The sequence below is a fragment of the Phyllopteryx taeniolatus genome, chromosome 10, assembly GCF_024500385.1.
Source record: "Phyllopteryx taeniolatus isolate TA_2022b chromosome 10, UOR_Ptae_1.2, whole genome shotgun sequence".
Lineage (NCBI taxonomy): Eukaryota > Metazoa > Chordata > Actinopteri > Syngnathiformes > Syngnathidae > Phyllopteryx > Phyllopteryx taeniolatus.
In genome coordinates this window covers 15,136,575-15,161,757 of record NC_084511.1, presented here as the reverse complement: position 1 = coordinate 15,161,757, position 25,183 = coordinate 15,136,575, and the positions used below count along the sequence as shown (strand labels likewise).

At 40.6% G+C, this 25,183-nt stretch overlaps 1 protein-coding gene across 3 annotated transcripts in view; it reads left to right on the top strand.

Annotated features, from left to right (window-relative positions):
* The first annotated feature begins 1,122 nt into the window (after positions 1-1,122).
* Positions 1,123-25,183, top strand: part of nlgn3a (neuroligin 3a) — a 201,025-nt gene continuing 176,964 nt past the window's right edge. Inside the window, exon 1 of one of the 3 annotated variants that reach the window (XM_061787902.1) lies at positions 1,123-1,224. The gene's annotated coding sequence lies outside the window, so the exon portion shown is untranslated. Of the gene's footprint in view, positions 1,225-8,227; positions 8,571-25,183 lie in introns of those variants that run through there. The other 2 variants (XM_061787901.1, XM_061787903.1) reach the window with 2 other exon arrangements.

The window sequence follows — 25,183 nt, the reverse complement described above, 5'->3', positions numbered from 1 at the left end:
GGGATGAAACCGGAGTGCCCGCAGAAAATGCCAAAGTCTTTATTTTAATTTTAATCTGAAAACACTGGGGGGTTGATAAAAAGAGAAATATATGAGACAATTGAGGTTTATTTCCAGCTCTGTCGACGTCTAATACACAATTATTAAGATAACACTATTTGTAACAAAACACCACAATTTTAGGTGAGCAAAAGTATTGGAACAGATTTCAATCGATTGCACTTGGCGAGACATAATATTTAGTTGTAAATCTTTTGCTGTCAGTAACTGAAGCCTGTTACCCATTGACATCACCAAACTTCTACATTCTCTTGCGATGGTTTTCCTGATTTTCAGCTGTTATTTGGTTTGGGGTGGAGGACGCGTGTTACTCAACTCACTCTCCTCTTTCGTCGGAAAAATGCATGCTCCATAGGCAAAGCCGTAGAAAAGAAAGTCTGGACAGTGACAGGAGAGGGCGCCATATTGTTTACCCAGCAGTCACCATTGCAATACAATGCAACGCAATTGACTATTTCCACAATGTATCGTATGTAAGGGATATTTTCCACAGAAAACTCTCAATATATATTTTATCTTAATCTGAGATAAATCATGGCTAAATTGGTCATCTACAAAAATAAAATGACTTGGATTAGTAAAACAACATAGTTTTCGTTTTGTTTTAACCAGTGCCATCAGAATGGGGCGGGGCGTGCATTAGCAAGCACTCGTTTTCAAAATAACATAAAGCGTGACAAAACAATTATTATTTATATCTTTCAAGTAATAAAGTTAGCCTTTAATTAAAAATTGATTCATATCGGGTTACCCTCCACAGGCGTTGTCTTTTTGGGGTTTTGGGGAAACGATGCAGGCGCACTGTTTGTCTAGGATAAGTGGAATATCCTACAGTCACACAACCAACCGTTATCCCAAAAATCCGCTAAAAAAAGGCAAAAAAAAACAAACAACCAACTGTCCAAGGATAATGCAAGGTGATTCAGGAAAAGAGACAACATGGGATCTGTAAGCCATGTGACATGGATTTAACCAATGCCAAGCAGTGCCGTGAGTTCAAGGAGTGTCCAGACTTTGTTCTACAGCTTTGTCTATTGGGTTTAGGTAAGGAGATTAACTTGGCTCGTCAAAAACCTTAAACGTCTTGCCCCTGATGGACTCCTTTATTGTTTTACCAGTGTGTTTTGGGCCATTATCTTCCTGCATGACCTCTCACTCTGTTTGGTGAGTTTGGCATATTTCTCTAAATTGGCAGACAAAATGTTTCTGTTGACATCTGAGTTTATTTTGCTGCAGCAATCATGTGTTGGCATCACATCAATGAAGAGTAATGAGTGTGCCCCAGAAGAAGTCATGCAAGCCCAAGCCATAACATTACCTTTACTGAGTTTCACAGACGAGCTTGTGTGTTTAGGATCATTCATCATTCTTTCTCGACGCTTGATTGACCTTTTCCATTACTTTGTTAAAGGTTAATCTTTGTCTAATCAGTCCATAAAACTTGTCACTGAATTGTTGAAGTTCTTCTTTTTACTTTTGGTCAATTCTAGCCTGGCCTCCCTATTCTTCTTTCTAAGTGAGTGAGTGGTTTGCATCTTGCGGCATTACCTCTGTACTTTTGTTCATTTAGGCTTGTGCAAATAGTAGACTGTCATACCTTCACCTTCATACTGTACCTAACAGTTGCTTTGGTGCCTTCTTTACATCGCTCACAATGTTTCAGTCATCAACTGTTGCTGTTATCCTTGAGCTACCAGTTTAGTGTCTTTTACTGGGTATATCAATAGTGATTCTTTCTTCTTCAGGGCATTCCAAATGGTTGTATTGGCTATGGGCAATGTTTATTCAATGACTGATTTTTTTTTTCTTTTCATTTTTTCTTGGATTGACAATTGTTTGTTTTTCAACCACAGACAGCTCTGTAGTTTTCATGTTGGTATCTCTAAGAAGTATAAATGTAAATTTGTCTTCTCAGGTAAAATCCCAATGTAAAACTGAGGGTTCAATTTTCCAAGACACCGGATCTGCGTCGGTTGTATTCTAATTTTCATGGCAGTGCAAAGCTAGCTTTGCCAATTTGGCAGACCAGTCTGTGACAAGCTGTACGCCCCGGCACAGCAAGGGTGTGTCTTTTGACATGCGCCAGGCGGAGTGACAATTTGGTGCAGAAAGTCAGTATAAACTTACACCTCCTCAGACCACGATCAAGTCCGGTGCAGTAGGTGGACCACTGGTCTAGCGCAATTTTGGCGAATTTGATCAGGGCACAGGCAGACAGATTCTGAGGTCTGCAGACATGTGTGGTGGATGTCAGATGTATTCCATTCATAAATATGTGAACAGCATGCATCAAACACTGTGACTCATTGTAGAAAGCAACTAATCAAATGTATTATTATTATTATTATTATTATTATTATTATTATTATTATTGGGGGGGCTCATTCTGTATTTAATAAGGGTACCCACTCACATTGTCTGTTGCCACACCGGCCAAGAGCAGTGACAATACTCCAATCACGCACGGATCCCTGCGACCATGCAGCGTCCTCTTCCGCAGAGATGTCTCTATTCAAGACTGTCTTTGTGCTGCATTTAAAAGGAATGAGAGGAGCCGCTTTGATTGGACGTGATTGAAATTGGCTGTGTTCACTCCCACAGCGGCGAATATCTCCTTCTTTTAAATGCACCGTCTTTCGCTCATCTGCAAAATTGTCTACACCCGGTCTAATGCCCCTTGCGCACCAACATTACACCGACTGCCCGCCGCGCCAAATTTACGCTGGTCGCGAAAATAGAGCCCTGAGTGTTTATATCCGGGCGACCAGTTGAGGGTGTAATCCGCCTTTCGCCAGAAATTGGATGAGAGAGGCTCCAGCACCCCGTGACCCTGCACAGGGTAAGCGATATTGAGAATGGATGGATGGTGATATTCAATTTACAGATGTTCAGTCACATGTTCCAATACTTTTGTTTACATAAAACAATGTGTGGGTCCAAACAAAAGGCACTATTATCTAAGTTGTGTATCTGATCCAGATAAATACCACAGAATAAAAACTGAGGTGTTGTCTCTCTCGTCTCATATTCTCATCTCATATCCACCCAAATGTTTTTCAGTTTACAGCAAAAAAACTGAATTATAGATACATTATTATATTAATTACTATTATTATTATTATTATTATTATTAATGATATATTATATATATTATAATAAATGCTCTTTGATGCAGGAAAAAGGCAACATGTGAATATGTCTAAGTGAGTCAGCGCCACGATTGGCATATAATTGAACTCCCAGAAGGATTTGAGGCAATAAATATGGAAATCTGGCCACGAGAGCCACTTACACATAAACACACAGCAAGCTGTATAACATTAGCACTTTCTCAACTAGTGACTCTTTAGAATTTTACACCTCAAATTCAAATTTATGATTTGTGGTATCCTACCTACAGTACCTCTGCAATTTAAGCAGTAATACTTAAGTGTAACCTGTTGTGATTATGGATAGACGCAAGAGGGAATCATCTGGGCACATTAGATTTTGCATGTTAGATTTAGCATTTTTAAAATGCTTCTGTTAGGGAAAGACCAGCAGAGCCCTCGGGACTTGGCACAAAAATATCCCTAAATCCCCACTCTCACCCTGGGCAATGACACATGCTGTGACTAACCCTGTTTCATGATTATGACGTTCAGATTATTGTACAGAAAACCATGTCTAAATAAGCACAGTGTGGTGCTAAACATTCATTATTAGTATTATGAGGAGTCATCAACAGCTTGACTCCACCTTGTTGTAAATGGCCTGGATTTAGTGTGTACATGAAAAAGAGCCTGATGTGGGATGTAATAATCAACCTCATCCTGAGAGCCAACCGATATAAAAATAAATGTTTATGATAAGGAAGGACACAAAAAAATACGTAGGATTTAATTAGTGCTTAATGTGACAGGAATTCTGATTAAATTTACTGTAAAAGAAGAAACTCTACCGACCAAACTCTGACACCGGTTGTACAGGCCTGAGGTGTGGACTCGAGTCATATGACTTGGACTCGAGTCATGATTTTGATGACTTGAGACTCGACAATATGTGAAAAGACTTTCAACTCAACTTGGACTTGAACATTAATGACTTGTGACTTCACTTGGACTTGAAACCATTGACTTTAAAAGACTTTGACCAAAGCACTGAGTAACAAAAAATTGTAGCTCTTCTTTCTACGGCTATATGTGTCACTTATTGTTATACGACTGGAAAATATGAATAGTGACAACATAATGTTGCAGATACTCACATTCACAGCTACGGGCAATTTAGAGTCTTCAATCAACCTACCATGCATGTTTTTGGGATGTGGGAAGAAACCGGAGTACCCGAAGAAAACCCATGCAGGCACGGGGAGAACATGCAAACTCCACACAGGCGAGGCCAGATATGACCCGGGTCCTCAGAACTGTGAGGCAGATGTGCTATCCAGTCGGCCGCTGTGTCGCCCATTACAACATAAATCAGCAATAAATGTGACAGTTACCTAAGGTATACATTCCAATAACCACTGTACATACACAGCAACAACAACGAAATTTAATTTAACAATAAAGACGTTAAAGTCACTGATGGTGTAGCGGTACACTCGCCTGACTTTGGTGCAGGCAGCGTGGGTTCAGTTCCCACTCAGTGACCGTGAGAATGTGAGTGTGAATTGGTTGTCCTTGTCTATATGTGCCCTGTGACTGACTGGCGACCAGTTCAGGGTGTAGTCCGCCTTTCGCCCGAAGTCAGCTGGGATAGGCTCCCGCGACCCTAACCAGGATAAGCGGTGTTGAAAATGGATGGATGGAATAAAGACGTTAATTGTTGCAAAAAAAAATAAAATCCACATTGCATTGTGGGATTCACACGGCTTGACGTCACATATGCTAGTTTTCGTTAGCAGCCAGCTTTGTGAGCAATCGCACAGATAGTTAGACGGCTGGTCGGCCGTGCGCTGTTTGGTTTAGTCAGTGTCGTCTTCTCAAGAATCAGTCTTGAACTGTATTTCTTTTTTCATTCAAATGATTTACCAATCGATCAGCACACAGCTAGCATCACGGCTGACGTCACATCAGTACGTGCTTCTCCCCCCGTCAATTACCCACAGCTTTGCTTGATACACAGTTGCGTAATCTTGTCACCTTCTCTCGCTCTTCGCATCAAAATTACGATGGTGGCATCAATGGTTTGTGTGCGTGCGTGTGCGTGTGCGTGTGTGTGTGTGTGTGTGTGAGGGGGGTGTTTGTATGCCCCCAATATCAAACCGGCATTCACTTTAACATTTACATACACACACACACAAACGCACGCACACGCACGCACACACACAAACAATTGCCTTCATGGACCACAATCGGCATCCATCTATCTATCAGTTATGAATATCTGCCTCAGTGACCAAAATAAAACATTTTCAGACTGTAGGACAGTAAAGTGAGCACGGAAATGCGTTTTGATGTTGAGACGTTCATACTGACTCCTGAGGTGTTGATGTTACTCTCCAGAAATCATCTAATCGCCACAGGCACCACATTCATCTGCCTGCCTCAAAGCCGACACTCGCCTTGAGAGCAAAATTGGGACTTGCCTGTGCTTTACCTTCATTATGTAGGTCTCATCACGGCCTGAGCCTGAGATGATGAAACTTGAAGATTTCACATTCACACCTTTTCAACAGTTTTTTTTTTTTTTTTTAATTCAGTACCTCAAATATTCTTGCATATTGGCACTTGACAGAAACGCTAAGTTCAATCGAGGTATTAATTTGACATTTGTATATTATTCTACTTGTAGTTTGTTGCAGTATCCATACTCTAATTATTAGAGAATAATTTAACAATCGCAAAACAAAACATACAAAATGGAAATGCAATAAACAAAGGAAGAAATTACTTATTAAAAACTGGCCACATTAATAAATGACATGATGATATTAATCCTCTAATCAACCCATGGGGAATCGATGCAGAGAGAACGGGAACTATTTCAGCAGTGACCATTTTTAACAGTATAACAATGAGCATCTCATTATTCATAACATAAAAACATTTACAAGCTCTTACATGATTACACCTAATCATCCATACGTGCAGTTTTTATTTTTATGCAATAACGCAACTCCTCACAGGAGGAAAAAAAATCTTTCTTGGTAGTTATTGCATGTCTATCTATTCTGGCAAAAGGTATCCTGTCAGTTTTTAATGAGTGCCTTGGGACTGAGGATGCTGTCTCTTCTAACTGATTACAAAGGCCTCAGAAGCAAAGTCAAGGACTTGATTAAGAAGGTGTTGCTGACCTAGTTCCAAGACACAAGGGTTTTATTTTCACACACTGTCACTGGTCAACTCAAATAAAGGCTCTGCACCTTCTTTTTCATCCACCTCAATTTTGAATACACTGGAAACAATGCTGTTATCCTGTGATTGTTTTTGACTTGTTGTGGGGGAGCCCACCTTTCGTTGTCCCCACTGCGTCTGACGAGGCCGGAAACTTGTCCACAATTTCGCCAGGCAGGACTGCGTCCCATTTCTGTGTTTTGACTGCGGCTTGGACAGACTCCTACATGGTCACTTTACTGTTATTGTTTTTGCGTCGTATGTAAAGTGTCTTTGAGTGTCGTAAAAAGCGCTCTATAATAATAATCCATCCATCCATTTTCTGAGCCGCTTCTCCTCACTAGGGTCGCGGGCGTGCTGGAGCCTATCCCAGCTGCCATCGGGCAGGAGGCGGGGTACACCCTGAACTGGTTGCCAGCCAATCGCAGGGCACATAGGAACAAACAACCGTTCGCACTCACAGTCATGCCTACGGGCAATTTAGAGTCTCCAATTCATGCATGTTTTTGGGATGTGGGAGGAAACCGGAGTACTCGGAGAGAACCCATGCAGGCACGGGGAGACAGGTGAGGCCGGGATTTGAACCCAGGTCCTCAGAACTGTGAGGCAGATGTAACCAGTTGTCAATCATGCCGCCTTCCATCATTCAGTTGTCCTTATTTTTATTTTACTTGGTCAGCTGTGACAAATTGTACTGCCTCATCTATTTTCAACAACTGCGTGAGTTACCAATACGGGTTGCTATTTTAAAAAATATATAAATTTGACTTCCATTAAGTGCCATTTCCTTTTACTTTCCTTTTTGTGCATGATCTGTATGAAGGTATAGTTGGAGCAGTAAGCCACCAGATAGTGCTGTTTTACTTGCTTTGTAATATAGAATTATTTGAGTTACGTTTACAGTGACTGTATTTGTTGCTGGAGACGTGTTATCAAGCGCATTATCTTAAGTGGCAAACATGCAACAACAGCCCTGTGTTACGCCATTGGTGTTATGACTGTGATCAACTCACCCATGCAATCCTGAAGAGCACTTTCATTAAATGGAATCAATTTTGTGATTGTTTCAAAAACGTAAATTTTTAGACCATTTGGCCAGTTGCAGTAGCACTGCTGTCAGTGTCAAATGAGGATGATGCAGTAGCGATGAAGTCGAGAGTGACAAGAGTGGTGCTTTTCATCACGAAGATGTGAGTATTAAAGCAGGCAAAATGATAAACTATATTAAATGTTGGTTAACTGTATTATCAATTACAGTAAAAGCATGGAGATGATCCACTTATTAGATAATAATCCTAAAGAAGGATTTTAAGGACTTCATCTAGGTCAGGAAATGGGAGAATTTTCACACTTTTTAGTAAATTAACATTAATATTCGAATTCTTTGCAGTACTGTACTCAGATGTGGACGGCCCCATGGCTGCATTTGCTTTTGGCCCCCAAATGATTAAATATGCACTTGGCGACCAGTACCCCACCTTTGGCTCAAATTCAACCCCAATGAGAAGTACTGCGCTAAAAAAAATAAAAAATTTAAAAAATGGATATACGATTCAAGGCACAATGATCAATCATGATTTCCACACTATACCTATACTGCATTATTCAATCAATCAATGAATCAATCTATTTACCAATTAACTGATTATTATGCTCCATACAAATTAATGATTCCTCCATCGTTTTGAAAGACACCAAATGACATATTATTACAATAATAATAATAAATTCTTATTAATTGGAATTAGAAAGGCGTCGCACATACTTGAAGTTGGAAGGCATCTAACTCTGTGCTCTTTTCCGTGTATGATTGGTGTGCCCTTGGTTACCTAGTAACTCTCCTCTCCGGCTCCAATTGGCGCTCCGAGAAGGCAGCGGGGTCGCGCCGCGCGTTCTCGCCAGGCTCGCGTTGAGCCCGGAGTTGGGGGGTGGGAAAGGATCCACTCCAGAGGCAGGCGGACTGTGAACGGGGGAGCTTTCCCGGCGGAAACAACTCCCACACTGGAGGCACCTTTTCAAAAATGACAGCGGGGAGAACGGAATGAGACTTGCTGCACTGGACATTTATTTCCCAAAGAAATAAAAAGGCCATTTTGGGGATTTGGAGTATACCCACGTAATTTGCTTTCCATTTCTTTCTTGTAAAGACAGACGCACGGTTATGGGGGGATTTACGTCTGGATTGTGCAGGTGAGACATTTCATCACACTCAAAAATGAGCGGCGTGCACACTGTTTGTCTTTGTTATTTGCGGAGAAAAGGAGTCGAAGTGATGTTTTTGCAACGCTTTGTGCATTGTACTTCGCAAAGCCATTCTTGGCTTGCAACGCGCTGCCCCAACGTAAGATGCAGGCAGTCCTTTTTTACCCAACACTCAGGCATATACGACGTGTTCTAGCAAATACTGCAGCGTGTCGGGATATATGCATCCTTTGCGCTAATTGTCCCCATTGCGAACACTTGTTACTTCAAAAAAAGACAATGTGTGTGTGTGCGTGATGGAAGAGTGACGCACGAACCACCCCCCCCCCCCCCCAAAAAAAAAAAAAAAAAAAAAAAGACTGCAGCCACATGAAATAAGCACGAAAGTTTATCATACAAATCCACGGTATCGGGCTAAAATAAGGCCATTTGATTTTGTATCTTTTTCTTGCGTGCCAGTTTGCATCAAGCATTTATTTTGTTTGCTGACAATTTTAATCAGCGTAAATATACTTCACGTTCAAGCTTCCTGTTTAGTTCGCTGCTACATAAATAGCCTGCTCAATTCACATGCCAATTTGAATGCACGTGGGATCTGATTATTTAGAGATAATCTGCCCCTGTGAGCTGGAATTAATATATTTTATATTTATGTGTGGGAATTGGTCTGTTATTATTGCCACGCTCATCACTGGAATTCTCTGATACAATGATGCCCAGTGACCATGCAGTAAATTATTAACTTTTTGCAATTTTTAAGTTACAAAAAAAAAAAAAAAAAAGACAGGGCCATGTTGCTGAGAATAGACTAGAAGAGGAGGCTGATGCAAGTTTAAAGGCACTGTGATGCTGCAGGCTGCATATGTCTGTCTACTTTCTGACTGTGGGAGAAGCCTGGACACAACAAGCTCAGTATGCGGAAGCGGTGGACCACACACAAATAATGGAGATGTGAGAAATGAGTTCCAAACCGGAAATGAGAGAATGAAAATGTCAAATGATCTTTGTCATAGTGATTTAGTTGAATGAGCAAATGTGTCTCCAAAACAAAAGTAGACCAGCCTATTCTATTAGACCCTACTTTATATATATTTTTTTAATATGAAAAACTAAGTGGAATATTAATGATAAGTAATCAATTGTTATTTTTATTAGTTTTAGACATAAATGTAATTTTTTTCTTGTTTTACTTCGAGTAATACTGTATAACAATTGGTTTAACGACATAGAATGCGTAACATTAAAACATCTAAAAACAAACAAAAAAAGTCAACCTAAACCTCTGGACATGAAACATACATGCCACACAAAAAAAATATGTATGCTAGTCATTAAGACTTCTGTTAACACCCGGCTGGTGAAACATTTTATTGCTGTGTTACACTATGCTATCAGACTTTTCTAAGGTTATTATCACTGCTTCCCTTCTGCGGTGGCTTTACAAAAGAACAGTGAGGGGAAGAAAAACACAGCGGAGTTATTCGTTAGATTCTCACAAGATTTGCTGACGTCTTGCACAACGATGGTTTGAGCTAGTGTTTGACTTTGGAGGTCCAACTCTAATAATGAATCATTGCATTATGAACCAAATTGTGTTCATTCATATTGTCTGGATGTTTTTAATATCAGGATTATTCAAATACTACTATTTTCTCCCTGGTCATTTATTCTCAGTGCTGGTCTGGTTTTTCAAAGTCCCTATTTTCTACATCACTTTTACATTCTTTGATGTGGAATCTAGTATTGATAAAAAAATATATTAAAAAAATCACATAAGCTTCATATACAGTGTGGCAAACAGGGCTTTTGTAAAGCGATTGTCAAATAATTGCCAGGAACGGTGTCCGCCAGTTGTGTTCATTTTCCAGACACATTGTCCTCCACTGGACTGGGGCTGGGCAATCAAGCAGCGGCTGACGCGTGATCCCTGACAGGCACACGTGGGAGCATGCTCCTCAGCATTCAAGTACGTTTCCGAGTGCAGTTCAAAGCACGACACTTGTTTACACGAGTCTCCACAAGGAAAAACCCAATGAGCCTCAGTATGCTGCAAAGGTCAGCTTGGCCTAATTCTTACCTGAGCACTTTGTCTTGGCCTGATGTGACATCACTGAGCCACTATTGGTCTCTGGCCTCTTGCACTTCTGTTTCTGTTTTGACGCATTATCGTTCCCCAATCAATTTGTCTGAAAAGGATGATTTTGTGCAAGTTGTGTGAATTTTGTGGTGCAGATCTGCAAGTGAGACGGGGGTGGAGGGTGTGTGTGTGTGTGGGGTGGGCAAGGTTATTTTTGTTTTCCAATATTCTTCATTCTGTTTGACATGTTATCTTGAAGATACAGAGGAGGAAATGAATTATTTCCCAAATGCATACTTCTGACTGTAAATATGTCTGACTGTTTTTTGTCTTACAGCCATGCAAAAGTCATTATTTTGACACCACTCGTCCCTACTTACTAACTTTACATAAAATGTAACACAATGTAATGTAAATAAAATGTATAGTTACACTCCACTTTAAAATATTGGGACAGTAAGGTCAGTTCCTTTATTTTTGCTTTAGAATGAAAACATTTGGATTTAAAATTAAGAGATGAATATGAGACAAGAGAGTAACCGTTCAATGATGAGCAAAAGTACTGGAACAGAGACTTAAAATACAGTGGAAGTAAATAAGATGGTGTCATATAGTAAGTGTCAAATCTTTTGCCTGCAATAATTGCATTAAGCCTATGACTCATTAGCATAATCTGTTTGTATTATTTTTGTGTGCTTTTCTATGCAGCTTCTTTCAGTTGTTTTTTGTTTGCTTTTGTTTTGGTGAGTTACAACTGTAGCATGCCGTGTGTAGGGCGTTTAAAAGAACACTTCAACAGACAAAATAGTCAGAAACTTGTACTCTTTTGGAGCGAACATGCTGGCTCCGTTTAATGAACCCAACTTCAGGTCAACGCAATGATCACCCTGTCGCTTTCCCCTTACCGTCTTTGTCTTTCTACCTTCAATATCCTATTGAGCAAGTCAAATTTATGCTCTGTAGAGTGACTTGGTCAGTCTTAAACATTGCACTTGTTTCCCCTCAACTCATCTGTTGTTTTAGAAGTGTAATTTTGTCATTGTCTTGCTGAATGACGAAGGATATCCAAATCAATGTGAATGCATCTTTAGATTGGCAGACAAAATGTTTCTGGAGAGTTCTAAATGTTCTTTCCTGCTGACACCATGTGTTAAACACCTGATAAAGATTAGTGAGCCTTCTTCTAGAACACAAGTGTCAAACTCATGGCCCGGGGGCCAGATCTGGCCCGCCACATCATTTTATGTGGCCCGCGACAGCAAATGTGCATCAATTTCATGTTTCTTGCGAAAATATCAAAATTGTAAATTGTCTTCACTTGTAATGTTGTTGAGATATTGCAAGCAATTTTTTTGTTACCAAACGCCCTTTTAAAAGAAATGTAATAGTTGAAAACATTTATATAGGCTTCTGATTTCAAAAGTAGTTATCCATCAATTTGTTGTGTACATATAAATATATGAGGCAATAATTCATTCATATGGGTTCACAGTCATAACGACCCTCAGAAGGAAGTCATGACAATGTGGCCCGTGACATAAATTTGTTTGACACCCCTGTTCTAGTAGAATCCAAGCAAGTCCAAGCAATGAAATTACTTCCACTGGGTTTCAAAGATCAGTTAGGTTTTTAAGCTCACGAGCAGTCTCTGCTTTATTATGGAAAACCTCAGCCTTGCTTATGAGTGGTTCGCATCTTCTGGTGTAGTTTCTGTACTTCTGTCTTCCGCAAGAAGTAGATTGTGATAGCTTCACTCCTGCCCTCTGGAGGTTGTTGCTGATGTCACTGATAATTGTTTTGGGTCTTCTTTACAGCTCTCAATGTTTCTCTACTACTGTTGTTTCTATCATCCACCCTGGCAAAATCAGTTACTATCAGTGGTTTCTTCGTTCTTCAGCAAATTCCAAGGGATTGTATTGGCTATGGCCAATGTTTTTACAAAGTCTATGATTGATTTCCCATCTCTCAGCTTCACATTTGCTTGCACATAGATAGCTTTCTGGTGTTCATGTTGGTGTCACCTCTAACCAGCATTAAATGTACTGTAAAAATGAAGCCTAAATCTGTAATGGAGCTGAGACATTCAGCATAATTTGATGTCACTGATGTGTGATGTCGTCACGTTTGAGCCACAGCCACAGACTACTTGGGATAAATGTAATCATATTTTGTTGTTTAGCTGGTTTGGGTCTTGCATTGTATTGTTTAATAATTAATAATTGAAATATATTTATCGTTTCAGAATAGTTTACATCTGCATTGTGATGCATCCAAAAATTAATAGTTTTTTTCCACACTAAATATATCTTGCTGGTGTACCTTATGTTGTGTCATTTGGCAATAAGATAGAAAGCAGCAGAAGACACTTTGTTGTACTAGCAAAATGGTTTTAGAACAAAAATAGGCTTCAGCTCTGCTCCACATAACATATTTAAGAGATATTTTACATTGTTCATTGCCCAAAAATATCTCCCCCGACTAACAGGTTTCCCTGCCAATGACCAGTGCCTGTTTAGCAAATATTTTTTGGGACATCGCCTGCTCTACATCTAACTACAAAGCAGATGTTGGCCAGAAGTTATCATATATTCATTAAAATCAGACAATCAGACATTAGTGATGTAATAAGTGGAGCTATTTTTGATTGTTTTCCCTTTTTGAGATTTAAAAAATGCATCACATACTCTGAATGTGAAACAGCGAGATGTGGTGCTGAAAGACAAACATGACAGCAGCAGAAGGAAAGCCTTTACACAAGCGTTAAGTGGAACACAGCATAGTTTTTATTCATAAGTGACCCCTTTTTTAATATAATGGCATACAGGAATAAACCTGATGTTGAAATCTGAAAATGTCTTGTGATCTACTTCTTGACCAATTAATTGATCAGTCACTCAGTAGTTGGACTCGACCCCATCCATCCATTTTCTACCACTTATCCGAGGTCGGGTAGCGGGGGCAGTAGCTTTAGCAGGGACGCCCAGACTTCCCTCTCCACAGGCACTTCATCCAGCTCTTCCGCGGGGATCCCGAGGCGTTCCCAGGCCAGCCGAAAGACATAGTGTCTCCAGCGTGTCTTAGGTTGTCCCCGGGTCTCCTCCCGGTGGAACATGCCCGGAACACCTCACTAGGGAGGCGTCCGGGAGGCATCCGAATCAGATGGACTCGACCCCATAAATCACAAATCTTCATCATACCAAAATATTTTGGACAATTTTATGCTTCCATGGGACTGAGGGAACAGTTTGATGAATAGATTTTGTTATCAGGCTGACAGCGCCCCAGTGCACTTCAAGATGGTTTATGGTTTGTGTTTGGTGTGGAGGGACCTTTGTGTGGAAGAGCCCAGATCACAACCCTGCCAAACACATTTAGGAATTTGTGGGCCTGTGACCTTTGAGCTCACAAATGTTTTTCTGCATTATCACGGAAGTCTGAGGATCAGTGTCTGTTACCCAGACTTGAACCAGGGTCTAGTGGGTTCACAAAACCTGTACACTGACCATGACTATGGTAGGCAGAAGCACCTCATCCATTTTAGCGGTCAACTAACTGGGCAGGGATCACCTGTCCCAAGGATCCTTCTGAAGCCATGTACACACATTAAGATAAGTGGGCTGCATTTGTCCTGATTTTTTTCCCTTCCCAACCAAGGACGAAAAACGCCAGACTATTTTATGTTTTATGGGATTATCCTATCAGATTATCCTGTGGTCTGAGGTGTTAAGAGTGAATCTTTCCCGAGGGTCTGAAACGGGTCGCGGCCGCCAATCTTAAATATGAAACGTGTTCAAGATTTACAACAAAAAATTTTCATGTGTGGAGAAAGCCAGCGTCTCCCAAGACTCCATGAATTGTGATGTGAAATTTAATGCATCCAATCGAGAAGTGACATGACTGAGGAACAAGGAAGTGGCTGTACATAAAAAAAAACATACTCCTACCCAACCTATAAGTGGGTTCACCACAGCATCTAGGAGAGGTGGCTTTGGAATTTTTGACCAGCTTGTTCAATAGAAGTCTTGCGTGAGAAGATGCCTGAGGAATGGAGGAAAAGTGTGCTGGTGCCCATTTTTAAGAACAAGGGTGATGTGCTGAGCTGTGGGAACTATAGAGTCATAAAGTTGATGAGCCACACAATGAAGTTATGGGAAAGAGTAGTGGAGGCTAGACTCAGGACAGAAGCTAGTATTTGCGAGCAACAGTATGGTTTCATGCCTAGAAAGAGTACCACAGATACATTATTTGCCTTGAGGATGTTGATGGAAAAGTACAAAGAAGGTGAGAAGGAGCTACATTGTGTCTTTGTAGATCTAGAGAAAGCCTATGACAGAGTACCCAGAGAGGAACTGTGGTACTGCATGCGGAAGTCTGGAGTGGCAGAGAAGTATGTTAGAATAATACAGGACATGTACGAGGGCAGCAGAACAGTGGTGAGGTATGCTGTAGGTATGACAGATTAATTTAAGGTGGAGGTTGGACTGCATCAGGGATCAGCCCTGAGCCCCTTCCTGTTTGCAGTGGTGATGTATAGGCTGACAGATGAGGTTAGACTGGAATCCCCGTGGACCATGATGTTTGCAGATGACATTGTGATCTGCAGTGAAAGCAGGGAGCAGGCGTAGGAACATTTAGAAAGATGGAGGCATGCACTGGAAAGGAGAGGAATGAAGATCAGCCGAAGTAAAACAGAATATATGTGCATGAATGAGAGGGGTGGTGGGGGAAGAGTGAGGCTACATGGAGAAGAGATAGCAAGGATGTAGGACTTTAAATACTTGGGGTCAACCATCTAGAGCAATGGTGAGTGTGGTCAGGAAGTGAAGAAACGGGTCCAAGCATGTTGGAACGGGTGGAGGAAGGTGTCCGGTATGTTATGTGACAGAAGAGTCTCTGCTAGGATGAAGGGCAAAGTTTATAAAACAGTGGTGAGGGCAGCCATGATGTACAGATTAGAGACAGTGGCACTGAAGAGACAACAGGAAGCAGAGCTGGAGGTGGCGGAAATGAAGATGTTGAGGTTCGCTCTCAGAGTGACCAGGTTGGATAAAATTAGAAATGAGCTCATCAGAGGGACAGCCAAGGTTTGATGTTGTGGAGACAAAGTTAGAGAGAGCAGACTTTGATGGTTTGGACACGTCCAGAGGAGAAATAGTGAGTATATTGGTAGAAGGATGATGAGGATGGAGCTGCCAGGCATGAGAGCTAGAGGAAGACCAAAGAGAAGGTTGATGGATGTCGTGAGGGAAGAAATGAGGGCAGTTGGTGTTAAGAGAGGAGGATGCAGGAGATAGGGTGAAATGGAAAAGGATGACACGCTGTGGCGACCCCTAACGGGACTGGCCAAAAGGAAAAGAAGAAGACCAGATGGCAAGAAGTATTTTCTTTTTATTGACGACATCACCATTCTACAAAAATCCTGCCTCCAGTCCCCTCTGCAACATCGGCGTAACACATATGGTAGTGTTTCTTGCATCACAAATGTAAACCCTTAGGAATTTCTTAAATTTCTGCATATATTTTTCATACAATGTAGTCTGATCATCATCTAAATCACAAAAATACACAGCTGCTTAAACTAATACCACACTAACAATAATGTGTTTTCATATTTTTATTGAAAGTAGCGTTAACTTTGTATGCTGAAGACCTACAGTAATATCAGCACACGCCAACGATTCTGTTGACAAATCTAGCATGCACAAAAACCGTTGGGTGTTTAAACAGGACAATGATCAAAACACAGAAGTAAACCAACAACAGAATAGCTTCAGAAGAAGAAAATATGTTGTCTGGAGTTGCCCAGTCAAAGTTCTGATCTCAACCTCATTGAGATGCTGTGGCATGACCTCAAGAGAGCTCTTCACACCAGACATCCAAGGAATCTGGCTGAACTGGAACAGTTTTGTAAAGACAGATGGTCCAAAATTGATCCTGATGGTTGTGCACGTCTAATCTTCAACTACAGGAAAAGTTTGGTTGAGATTATTGCTACCAAAAGAGGGTGAACCAGTTATTAAAAACAAGGGATCACTAACTTTTCAACCCTGTCCTGTGAATGTTTACATTATTTTCAATAAAAATATGAAAACATATATTAGTTTAAGCAGACTGTTTATTCCTGGAATTTAGATAATGTGCAGACTTCATTTTAAATGACAGGTTTATGCAAAAATGTAAGAAATTCCAAAGGGTTGACATACTTTGTACTCCCACAGTATGTGTAATGGCCATGTGTCCCAATATTTGTGTCTATATCATTTAGCTGGACTATATAAAGACTATGTGTGGCGGAGTTGACACCCTCTTCTTAATCCCTGTTATTCCAGTTGCGATTTGTTTCACTAAATCCAGCCTGAAAATGCAGACAAGTGACAGCAAATCCACTGTTAAGATGATGCACATGAACACAACCGTGGAGGTCATAGTTAATGTGGCTCTGTCAATTCACTAACTGCTGATCCTATCAAGCAATTGTTAGGCCCCGTTTCTATCTCATTTATTTTCTTAACACAGAATGAATATTGTGTGGATCTAGCAGGACACAGAGGCCAGAGCCCGTCTAATTCATGGGATAAATTGGTGGAGATAAGGCGTGTGTCGGTACCTCCATCCTGCCATAGATCCCCTGGGGCTTGCTATTAAGGAGCTTAGTAAAAGAAAGTCCAATGAAGACATGACATGGAACTGGCTAAATGGACGACGTCGGAGTGTCTTTCATCAACCTAATATTCTTATATGGGTCACCATTGCTGAGTGTTATCCCATTCAGTTTATTTATTCTTTGTTGTGATTTAAGAGTTTTCGGAACTGTGGGGCATGCGCAAAGGACGGAGGGTATATTGCTTAGGCTTTAATACCGCATCACTAAATTGACAAAACAACCCACTCATAAGAGCTCGCTGTGTAAGACGATGAGTATCGAATCAATAATGAATGCTGGTTTACTGGTAGTAAGTGACAAGGAAGATCTCCCCTAGGGTCACTGGGTCACACACACTTGGGAAACAATTAGCGGCTTCCTATTTCGCTGCATTGCTGCAGTTCTTGTCCCCCTTTTTCTTTCCAGTTTCATGCATTCCCCCGTAATTTGTCTCTGGGGTCCAGCAGCATGTTGGCGCAGCTGTTGAGAAATTATAGAAACTAGCAGAAGTGTCATATCCAGCGAGAGCCACAAAAGGCGACGTCAGGTCCTGGTGATGCATGTGTAGCCATGTGAAGTGGTGAAGCGAGGTGACAGATAGGACACCAGTCTTGCGGGTGTGTGTTAACCTCATAATGCTGACAGATTACAGATTTAAATATTTTAAATCTCACATGGTGCTGGTGATGAGGAGTGGGGAAATGGCTGCAGTAATGCCAGAGATTTATAGAGATCTTTCCACACTCTCCCACACTGACACACACTCTTCTTTGCCAGTGGTGGGCCAACAACAACAAATAAACGTATATAATCTTTTCTTGAATGACGTGCACTTTGTCGTCTCGTATTTACCAGTCTTTTCTTAGCCCAATGAGCAGCAAGGACAATTGTTATTTTTTTCTCCCCCAGGCTCCCTGTACAGTTGTGTTTTGGATGTAATTTTGTGAACAAATTAGCAGCAGTACAACATACACTTTCTTCATCAACACATTGGCTTGAGAAGCAAGCACAACATAAAACTCCATGCTTACAATACACCACTCTTGACAAACACTAAAGGTGATCAAGCATCAACTTGGTTTTGACAGAATTTATATTTTATACTTATATTTTTATCTGTATTGTAGTGATAGTATACTATCCAAACGAGAGCAAAACCGTTATTTTACTAAAGAAAATTTAGCAGGAAGTCGCACTGCCATAATTTCCAAATGCTATATTTTGCTTTACTTTTAAAGTGGGTTATATTAGGATACAATTTCAGAATATTCATGTGAAAAATTAAGCTTTTTAAGTTAACCTCCCAAAATTAAAAAAACAGTTTTGCTTTTGGATGAAATAATACAAAAGGAAATAGCAGTGCTCTCCAACAAAATGCACAGAACTCAAAATATTGGGAGTTTTAAATATTTTTCAACCTGAGAATAGAATGTTTTGATTTGGTTGTTTTTCAGCATGTTCATTAGGCAGCAGCGTGCATCTTTTATTAATATACAATCATTACATACTATTAGTTAAAGTAAGCTATCCATACCCTCTGAATCAGTATTTAGGCTGACTTCACTTGAAAATGCAAATACATCTTGGCAAAAATTTGGTTCTGTTGTAAACTGTAGTTAAAAGAAGCGCTACACTTCAATACTTTTGTTGTCGTCGTCGTTTTTTCTTTTTACTCTTTGGCCACTGGGGGAACCTGCTGAACAAATAAAAATATATGTGTGCTTTTAAAGCACGAGAGTGTGACAGCTCAATCATTGTTGCCGCACATAAAAAGACCTGCAGTTTACACAGCACTGAGTCATTCACAGGTTTGTTTAACCTTTAATGTTCACTGCTTTCTGTCAGACTGATCTCAATGAAGTGTAATGTCTGCATAGCTCCACGTATAAATTTTACAGGCCATATTCCCTCATGCAATACTCAGGACAGGTCTGAGGGGTTTAACGTCTCTTCTCTATTGCGAACCTTCGCTCACCCATACAACACATACATTGGCACCATTCCGAGTTGGAAAAAAAAACAAAACAACTGTAAATCCCAATTTTGATTATTGTCTTTGTCCCTGGCCCGAACATGTTTCCCATTTAACAAATAGAAATGATCCTTACAAATCTGAAGGAGGAGGATAAGAACTATATTTTTGACCTGAGCTCACTCAGACATCATGCAAGGAATATCTTATGCAAATCCCAAAATGTTTCAAAGTCAAAATTTGGGACAGGAGCGCAGTCGCTCTTTCTTGTAAAATGCTCCCACTCTCTTCAAAGTTCACCAAAACATCAAATGATGTGATATAAAGCCCAAGACTACATACAAGTTAGATAGAGACAAGAATTTGCTTGATCCGACTGATGGAGGTTATGTTATTTTGGTCTGTGGTAACCTAAAGAGAAATGCTGAATTAAGCAGTCGATTCACGATTCTCCTAATGGTACCATGTTTTACAATATGACGGCTTCTTTAAATGCCCCCTAATCACACCGTAAACCCTCAACCTTAATAGTAAACCTGCTTTGGGATCGGTTTATTCCTATGCTTAGACCTAGACCTCCTCCTCCTCACAGCATTCTATTTATATCTCTGCAGTCTTGACGATAGCGTCCTAATAGCTTCTGAGGACAGTTAAATTCCTCTATCAAGCCGAGAGCCAATCTATCTTTATTCCTCCCCATGCTTCACAATTGTATTTGTATTATACCCCGCTATATGCTATGTAAAAGCAGGTTTCAGGACATGTAATTGATTCATCCGATCAAATTTTGGAAAACATGTTCTCAATGTATTGCTCGTGGAATTTCATTTTCTTTACCTTCTAGTTTTAAATCTTCTGCCACAGAGCAAATGCAGTGGTAGAATCCACACAGAATAGTTTATTTGACCTAATACGTTTTGTTCGCTGCAGCTCATTACGTTGATACAGTTCCCGATTCACCTGGAAATCTGGGTCATTACAGAAATAGCCTTGTGCCTTACTCTCCCAAGATGGCAGTTCTGATGAATTGGTGGCTGTAGGTCACAATGACAATGGTTTGAGTAAAAGTACAGCCTGACAGTTTGATGAGCCTCGTGGAAACTCGGGAAAGTTCACTTTTTTGAAGAGTTTGGCCTATGTGGGCGAACTCATAAGACTAAAGGGATCCTCAAGGCACTTTAACTGATCCTTTAAGTAGCCCAGATTTGAGTGGTTTTGCAAAAACTGGCCAAGAGATGTGCTGCAAAATCTGTAATCTTATAAAATATGGAGAATGGCATCATTGTGTAGGACGTACACTAAAACATGTGACGTTTACTCACCTTGAGTCTTGTCAAACTTGGAAAGTCTCTCGTGTACTGTTATTGTGACTCTTGAGGGATTACAACCTGAAGGTGAATTTGGCAAGATCAACTTGAGGGTTTTAGCTTTTTCAGGGGCTTTCGTGCCCTCTGTGAGTATGAGCGGAGTCAGGTGTTGAATGACATAATGGTGATGGGCAGCTCAATCCTGAATCTGAAGAGCAAAATGATACGGTGGCGACACACACGGTTCTGCGAGTGTTGCAGCAATGGAGAGCGTATTAGAGAGGACAAAAAGAGATGAGTTTGAAACAAGAGGAAAGTGATGAGGTTGGAAAAGGCTTTGCTTCCTGACAGGTTAGCTCTGCACCAGAAAACGACAGTCCAAACAAAATATTGCACGTTTGTTTTGTTCATTCTAAGGACAGCTTTAGTGCATATTGAGTACAAACAGCAAGCAGCAGATACTACAGAACAGTATGCTTGAGTTTGTGGGGATTTTGATTGAGCCCTATCTCGTCGCCATTTTGGAACACACTAAATGATTCAGCATTTTCTGACACCCCAGAATTTGCAGGCATTCTAATCTTTTATTCTCTTTAATCACTCCAGTCTAAACCTGCTGCACACACATTTCAAACTCTATACAACCCCCAACTCCAAAGCAAACAGTGACAATTACTGTTGGAGCCTTTTGATTGCCTGGCACCCAGTAATATGTTAACTAATGAGATGTTTGCCGTTGTTTCTTGAAGAATAATAACATGTTATTAAAGTTGTATTCTTGAACCTCGTTTTGCTTAGGACATTTAAGTGAAAGCGCTTTTTTTTTTTTTTTTTCCATTTTTATAGACAAATGCAACCAAGCTCAACTATTCTCTTAAAATGCACCGGAAGCCAAGTCATTAAGCAGCGAACACATTCACACTCTTTAGTCTCCTCCAGGTTGATTTTAATGATACCCATGGGATTTACCCAACAGATCAATGATAAGTGTGTAAAAGGAATTCAGAAGTGACCTAATAAGCCATATCTTTGCCTTTGTTCCCCACAGTGTGTGTTAAAAGGCGACATTCGAAGGCTCGACTGAGGGAACCTTATCACAAAAGGCGCTGGAAATGTGACATATTTCCTCGGGGATAATTGTGTTTTGTGCCTCCATGGCCCACTTTTGTTTCACGTTGATGCTTTGCTGCATACGCATGATAAAGAGCTGCATCACATATAAAGGTCTGTCGTTGAATTCAAATGTCCTGAACAGAAAACTTGAGTGCAAAATACGCTCGATGTTGTGCACCATGTGGAATAACTTGAGGTTCAATATGGATCCTCAGTTTCCCTTTTAATCCAAGACACACACCCATACCCACGCAAAACTAAATCCAGCTAGAGATAAAAAGCAAACAAAACAGTAGAGCATGCACAGTGGTGAATGTTTGAATGGAGGATATTCGTGTAATCTTGGGGCAACAGGGCTGACTCAAACTCAATCCAGAGCCGCTGTTGCAGAGAGATGACCAAGGACAGCAGTGTACTAAATCCCAAGTAGAAGAGGAAAGTAAAGACAAACAATGTTGCAGTGAAACAATGGCCAACCCATTTATCTGAGCATCCCACACAACCCTTGGCCCAGATTTATAGCTCTGGGTATCAAGAGCTACCAAATCTTCTGGCAGCCTCTGACAGAGTTATTGATAAGAAAAGCAAGAACACCACCAAGGAATTCCAAGCTCATCCTAAAACACGAGCAGCCCCGCAACAGTACAGTTATAGTACTGTTATACAACACAATGCACCATGATCACGCTGTAAATTGGGAGACATTGTTCCTCATTGATTTTGCTCTTTCTCTTAAGTAATCTAGCACGTATTTCATGGTAAGTGGCGGTACAGGTTTATGGATCGTTGGACAAAGCCCGCTCTTTTGATGAGCATGTGTTGCCTCCGGAGACGCAACCCAGTCGTTATTCTATCAAGAGTAAAATGCCTCTTTGAAAACAAATAAAAAACAGGCCCTCTCTAATCATTATACAGATAGAACTTAATCCAGCACATAGGAGACAGCTCTGTTCTACTAAAAACCTTTTCTTTGCATCTATCAAATATGGATTCCTTTTGTGGAAAGTGATTGTCAGAAATTAATATTTGCTGTAACAGCTACACTCTCAGATATCATGATTACAGTTGAAACAAAAATGTGAATAAAAGAGCATTGGCCATAATTGTAATTGTAATTTTTCTTTACCCCACTGTGAAAATCAATGCCATCATGAACCCGCTCTGCATAAATAGATGGATTGTATACCTACAGAGGGATAATTTTCTTTAAGTATGTGCTCCCCCATCAACTCACAAAACAAGAACATGCACAGCTTGACAGCTTGTCTATCTGTTTACATCAGGGTTAAATATTTATAATAACTAACATGATTCTGCCTCTGAGGGCTTTGCGTTTAGTGTCAATGAAAATTAAGGCGAAGCCTTGTAGCCACATTAAATTTTACAGCCAACATGTAGGCACTTTTATTATTTTGTTTGCTGCTTTGCACATGCTCCAGGGCTCTTCAGTGAGAAAACAACAATGGCCTCGCTGTTCTGTCTCTTCTGCATTCATGACTGGTAAAAGGAACACTCTTTCCTCCGCAAGCGCCTGCAACTTGCACTTGTATCTGCACAGCTTGGGTGCCGAAACATAGTTTGCAAAGTGCCAACATTTAAGGCATAGTTTGGATGTCGGCATATGAATGAATAAATAATATGCCCTAAAGTTGCAATGTTGAAGCCGGATCTGATTCAATGTGACTTTTCGTTCGAGCTAGTTAACTCACAGATGTTGGAGCAATACCCTAATTTCCCTTAATTTTAATTAAAAAAATTTTAAGAAACACGGCGCGATCCCCAAAAAGGAGTTTGAATGAGTCTAAAAGGAAGCAGTTCAGCTGCAACAAATTATTTGTGGTAAAATTCTTACATCTAGGCATGTATCAAGTGCATTTATGGATGTGTGGAAAGAAATTTTACAGAATGCCTACAGGATGTTTTTGCTGTACTAGCATCTGTGGTATTTTATTTTTCATAACACATTTTCTGTCCTAGACTCATTTAATTTCTCTTATTTGAAAGTGTAACTCAGGAGGTTTGATGTGTTCAGTCTGCTTCTCAGCATCTTTATTACAATATTCTCCAGTAAAAATGATTAATTTACACACCAGATCAGATTGTTTTTCTTGTGCTTCCCCTCAAAAAAACTACAGAATGAAGTGGTGATAATATTATAAAATTTTTGTTCTTTTCCATATGGCTATAATATTACTTTATAAAAAAATTTAAATAATTATCCCCTGTGCTCAAGTCAGAAAAGGTGCGCAGCGCCGTGCTTCTTTGGCTGCGCAGATTCTCCCGTGCACTTAAGTATGTCATGTACGCACCCTCGTACCAACTACACACTCTGGGTGGAGAAAAACTGGAATGTGGGCGTTCACTGTCAAATCTGGATGTGCACACATTCTGCTGTCGATTTACACCTTTCTTCCTTCACACTCTGGAGGCTGTAGTCAGTACGGCGCCCCATGAAGTTGAAACACCATATGGTACATAAATGTATTCAAACTGCCACTGTCACTAAGTTTTCTTCTTTTTTTTTAACATCAACATTAATTTAAATGTTATTTATTAGAAACGTACATTTGTATGACAACAGGATAGCCAAACAAATACCTGTGCAGGGGACAGCACAACCAATATACCAAAGGATTGTCAATCTGCATTTCTAGTGATCTTCACAATTTTACACCAGTTAAAGCCATGGCATGGTCACCACAGTATGTACATGTTTTATTGAATATACGGTAGGCGGGACGGTGGTTAGCACATATGCCTCACAGTTCTGAGGAACTGGGTTCAAATCCCGGCCTCACCTGTGTGGAGTTTGCATGTTCTCTCCGTGCCTGCGTGGGTTCTCTCCAGGTACTCCGGTTTCCTCCCACATCCCGAAAACATGCATGGTAGGTTGATTGAAGACTCTAAATTGCCCGTAGGTGTGAATGTGAGTGCGGATGTTTGGTTGTTTCTATGTGCCCTGCGATTGGCTGGCGACCAGTTCAGAGTGTTTGCCGCCTCTCGCCTGAGGATAGCTGGGATGGGCTCCAGCACGTCCCCGACCCTAGTGAGGAGAAGCGGTGCAGAAAATGGATGGATGGATACTGTAAAGTAATTATTTGCAACATCCTCCCCTTGTCCTTCCTTTGCTGCGTTGAGGTGCACAGGGCCATGGTCCACGTTCCTGCTGAGTGCATGCGCTCCTCCCACTTGTGTAGTGATAAACTAACATTTTGATTTTTGGCATAATATGATATATAAACGTGCAATTTGGAGGTAATGGCGTAGCACCTGCACCGATGCTTTCAGTCATGAGCACAATATCGCATATGAATAAAGCGGTGAGGACGTCATCAGTGAAGCGATAATTAACTTCCGTATCCGCTACGGAGGTTGATTTCGCATTTGGAGTGTGACATGTTTTCCAGGTGGAGTTCAATGGCATTTGCATTTCTCAGGAAAACTCCACATTCCTGACTTCAATGAGTCTTGCCTCTCGAGCCGTTATGC